This window comes from Microtus ochrogaster, linkage group LG12 (genome assembly GCF_000317375.1).
Source record: "Microtus ochrogaster isolate Prairie Vole_2 linkage group LG12, MicOch1.0, whole genome shotgun sequence".
Classification (NCBI taxonomy): Eukaryota; Metazoa; Chordata; class Mammalia; order Rodentia; family Cricetidae; genus Microtus; species Microtus ochrogaster.
The window spans coordinates 1113832-1119347 of NC_022036.1; the positions used below are offsets into that span (position 1 = coordinate 1113832).

General features: G+C 40.4%; 1 protein-coding gene across 1 annotated transcript in view; it reads right to left on the reverse strand.

Moving 5' to 3' along the window:
• Nucleotides 1-5516, reverse strand: part of Cntnap2 (contactin associated protein like 2) — a 2135903-nt gene that overhangs the window by 1001367 nt on the left and 1129020 nt on the right. The gene's annotated exons all lie outside the window — the stretch shown is intronic.

The following is a 5516-nucleotide window of genomic DNA, read 5'->3' on the forward strand; positions in this document are numbered from 1 at the left end:
AGGCTGGGAGGAGGTGGAAGCTTGTTTTTTTTTCCTTTTCTCAATAAAAAAAAAGAATTAAAAAAATAAAAATAAAAAAACAATGTCTATCTTTTTATATATTTAATACATTGAGTTTAACAACTCCAGTAAGAAGATTGCTAAAAAGTTTATATTATAGCCATTTCAATTTAAGAAACAACCCCCCCCCCCAAAAAAAAAACCAACAAGAACAGAAACAAAAGGATGAACAAATAAAAATCCTTACACAAATAGTGATTGGAGAAGGGTCTGTGAAATCACTGGGTTTATGTCAGGAGCCTCCAGTTCCAATTTGCCATCCTTTGGGAAAAGCCATTTCCACAAAACATCACCCTTAATATTCGATGTTGGCTGCACAGTGTCTAGTTAAAACTAAAGCCACTAATGAGTTGGCAAGAAGAAGTCCTTAGTTTTACAAATCTTTGCAGGTTTTCATAGTTACCTTCTCCACCTCTAAGCATGTGGATTTGTGCTTGTCGCTAGGTACTTTGTATTTTTTTTTCCATTTTGTTTTATGGGAAACTCTTTCTCTGCCCCTATTAACTTAACATATAATTAATATTTAATGATTCCATGTAGCTACAATAACTGTGCCTTGCCTAAACACATTTGAGACTGAATTGCAGACTCTCACATGACGTGGTGGGAGCATGCAGCATCTAAAGGAAGACGGTCTGGGCTCCCATTCTTTCTCCACCCACCTCATATGTCGCTGAAGAAATGGATTAGGAGAGGGGTGTTCTGAGTTCTTAGTATTGATTAACACAATGTAGCTATGGAATAGGTCAAAGCAAGATTCTTAAGAAGATATTCAGAATAATATTTTAAATGTCTTTATTTGTACTTGTTTTTACATCTCAGATAATACCAAAACTAAGAAATACCATGAAATGGTTTATTTAAAAATTTCTTAGTTGTTCTTGCTGCATGTTATTTATCTTTTCCCCATCCTCACCTTCAAGCACATACCTATTTTTCTGACATGACTGTCATGCCCCAAGACCTCCCTCTGTGGCATTTAAAGGTCAAAGCACAGCTATATGGCACACCAAAGGCAAACAGACTTTATCCTTGTCTTAACACATGCAATGTACCGAAGGAGTTTGGGTACACAGTTCAGGCCCCAGAACTCAGCTTCTCCCTCCCCTCTTGAGAGATTGTCTACTATGGTACTTCTTCACTCAAAAGAATAAAAATAAAATAACTGCTATTTATACTTAAAAATGTTATCACTTTGGAATCATATCAGCATGGCATAGCAACTGACTTGAACAGAGGTTTGCCTAGACTAGTGGTTCCATAGGTCGCTGCCCCTTTGGGGGTTGAATGACCCTTTCACAGGTGATCTTTGGAAAATATAAATATTTATATCATAAAATAATTATATTATAAGATGATTCATAATACTAGCAAAACTACAATTTCAAAGTAGCAACAAAAATAATTTTATGGTTGGAGATGTCACCCCAACATGAGGAAATGTATAAAATGGTCAGAGCATTAGGAAAATTGAGAAGAACTCTTGGTCTAGACCCATGAAACATTTAAGTCACTGAACTCATGGCTTTGTGGGCAGAAGATCAGTTACTAAATAATTAAATGTAAATAGGAATCACCCCCTGAATTCTTTTGCAATGCATAAATGCAGCCCTTACCCCAGAGGAGTCAAACATGTATGACCAGACCCAGGAACACAGATTTCTATTACCCTAAATTTCATGTTCCAATGCAGTAATACTTTGAATATTTTATAACAAAAGAATAAGAAAGTCATAAATTAAGGCATCTTTTTCAAATATATTGGTGGTAATATTAGTTAGGCAGCTTATGGCAAAGCAGGGAACTCCCCGGTCTAGACCTCAGATTATATTTGACAGCTTTTCCAGCTGTCTACATGGATGGAAAATAGGATTTGTTTAAACATACTAAATGAAGTATCTAATGATCACAATGGTCACACATAGACAATGGTGATAAATGACTATTACGGGTAAGATACAAGATAATCTAACTGTGAACCCTATCCATACTAATGGAATTCTAAACCAGTTCATAGCCTTGCTGAAAGGAAAAGACCAGTGGAAGCTGTAGGTTCTTCCTGGGAACTTTATTTATGACTTCTAAACAAAATGGCCTTGGTGGAGAGCCTGAATTCAGCAAAGCAGGCTAAAAGAGCTCATATGGACAGCTGAACATCCAATACTAGAAATAATTCTTATGGCATAGAGGGAACAGGTCTTCTTAGAAGCTTCCTAGTGGTTTGATGTCTCCAGAATTAAGACAGAAATTAGGTTTTTTTTGCAATATAAAAACCAATAAGATACAACATAAGGATTGGCAAAGGGTTTTAGCCAACTAGATAGAAATATGCACAAGCTCCTGCTTCCCCATTCATGCACTAATTTTAAAGAGGGAGGAAGCATTACAATCACTCTACCTACCATACTGGGGCAGGAGGGGTCCTCTAGTTTAACATATGAAAGAAATCAACTGCACAGAAGACATGTCCACATAAATACACACCAAAGGCTGCATGCAGGGAAGGAGCTAGGGCGAGAAAAGTTATAATGTACAGATATGGAAGAGGAGGTACCAGGGAGATGACCTAACAGGGTCATGACACCAACACACACACAGCTCTGTGCCATACAGCTTCTGACTTCTTTCCCTGATCTTTGGCCAACTGCGCTGTTTGGAAGGGTGAAAGGAAACTCCTGAAAAGAATGACTTATTAGAATTTCAGCACTGTGCGGAGATTAGAATGGGCAGGTGCAGAGGTTAATTACCTATCTTGGAACAACTTTACTTCCTAAGGCAGTCATTTCTTGACCACTTCTGTGTCAGAACTAATATTCTGTACTCAATAAATAAAATTCTTCAGAATTTATTGGCTTAGCGGACCCACTGGCTTCTACCAACCCCAAAGCTAAGGATGTCATCAGAGAGAATCTTGGGCCTATACGAAAGCTTTCCCCAACTCGTTGTCCCTGCCTCTCTCATGTACCCACCAATGCATTTTTTAAATTAGTTTTCAAAACAGGGTTTGTCTGTGTAACGACCCTACTTGTTCTGGAACTAGCTCTTGTAGACCAGGTTGGCCTCCAGTATGCAGAGATCCACTGGTCTCTGCCTCCTTAGTGCTGGGATTAAAGGTGTGCACCACCACCACCCAGCCCACCAATGCATTTTAAACTTGCCTTTATTTATGGCTTTCTTTGTTTTGTTAAACTAGAAAACTTCATGAAACGGCTTCCATGTTGGAACATGAAATTTGAGACAACCTAAATCACCATTCCCAGGCCATGGTCACTCAAAATGGCACTAGAATACACTATCTCTCATTCCCTGAAGATGGGAGCTGCAGATTTTGTACTGACAGACGTGCCCCCTTTTGTTAGTAAATGGCTTGTGTGTATACCTACCCATGTGTCGTGTCCCTGGCTCACTGCCATGACTGAGAAGAACACTTGGAAATCCCACCACATTGCCTGTGCAATGTGAAATGGGGGGGGGTGGAGGAGCAAGATTGTGCTGACTGCTATTTAGAGAAGGGTATTTATCCCTACTAACATCTGACTATTGTAAAGATTGATTTTTCCTTCAATTCTTATTAATCTACCCTGTTAGATAATTCTTGATCAAATGAGTGTGATCTGAATTGTATCTCTGACCCTCCACGGAGACACTATTTTCTGAATTGCCAAGAAGATTCTAAGTTCATTATCTAGCAGGAGGCTTTCTGGCAAGGAACAAAGATACAATTCCCTGCTCTCTTAAGAATCAGTCTAAGTAGGATCTGTCAATCACCTACATAAGAAAATATCCCTAAGAAACTGTCTATTTCAGAGATATTGGAAAATAGTATCTGGTCTACCTGAACATGTAGGTCTGCCTTGTGAAAAAAAATAAAATAGAAGAACATATGAGTAAAGGGAAATAAAGAATAGAAACTCAGTTTGGCCTCGGCCAGGGGGCCTGTTTCCCTTAATCTGAGAGGTGGTACCCCAAGACTGCAGGAGAGGGTGCAGGAGAAGGAACCTAGCAAGAGTCGTAGAGCAGTTTCTATAGTACAGAGTAGGAAGGTAGGGACATAAGCCTCTCCAGACCCAGACACTTTTCTGGATATACTGCTTTTTGAAACTCCTGGGTGTGAGATAAATGAAATTGTCTGATTTTGAAAGCCTGCACTCCTGGGAATGTAGTAGGGTGTTGGCCGCTCTCTGGGAATTCCATGATTAGCAGATTTCCTGGAACCTTGGCCTTCTTTTAGGGCTCTGATTTTTGGCATTGTTTTCTTTATATATTTAGGTCTCTCTGGCCACTTGCTGCTCTTCCCTCATGAGTGTGACACTGTGGGACAGTCTTTATGTATCAAGTGTGTTATTTTTTACTACTTTCATTTAAGTTAATTGAATGGATTGAGGACCTCAGTGGAAGTCAGAGCAAGAATCAAGAGTGGACCATGAATGAGAATTAAAAATCAAATCTGGGATATGTTGAGAGTCCACTCTGAGCTTTTGTCTTAAGCTGGTGTTCAGGTTTCAGGACCTGGGTGACTTGTCTTCTGGGATATCTGAAGGCCGTTTCCCAAATGAAATCGAGTATCACCCCCTGGAAAATTGCTACTTGTCTCAAATTCGGCCAGAAGTAGTTCAGCCAACCTGATTTGGTAGCTTTGGATTTAGATGAGGTCAAAGTCATCTTCCCCTCAGGACTAAAGGTAGTAAAAAGTTTCTGACAGTACAAAACTTATCAGAGAGACTGTCTCCCTTCCTGGGCCTTCTTGTGTAACTGTTCCAAGTGAACATAACAGAGCCCCAGGAATGCACTGAGTGGTGCAGGAAGTAGCCTTTGGGAGGGTGAAATGTTTCCTGTTGTGAAAGACGTGCTTCCACAGTTGGACATCGACCTTACTGAGGGCATTCAGATTTCTAAGAAAGAAAAGTTCAGCTCAGCCTGGGGATTGGAGGCCTTAGGTTGGTTCAAGGCCGCTGCTGTTGATGTAGAGCATAAGCCTGAAACAGCTGTGGTCAACTTCTCCATCTTTCCATATTCACCCTATAATAAAGTTCAGCTTGAACGTCATCCGCAAGAGATGCAGGAGTTAGCACATGTACTTAAGGAGACTACGAAGGTGCTGAGAGAGCCAGTCAGTCAGTAATGGACTCAGAAGAAAGTAGGCATGGAACTTGTACCTCTAGGGTCACAAACCACCCTTGTTTATCCAGGGCGCATTCTTAGGACATGTCAGATTCAGTGCTAAAGCCAAGACTCTCTTGGAAGAAATGGGACCAACAGAAATTCTGGAACCTGAACAGAAGTAGCCATGCCATAAGCCCCAAAACCAGAAAAAGCTTTTGGCCCAGTCATGGGCATCTGTTGAAATAGGAGCAGCGGAGCTGCGTCCCCGGGACCCGGCCGCCCCCATGGCTAGCTTTACCTGAAATAATTACACAGAAACTGTATTCTTTTAATCACTGCCTGACCCATTAGTT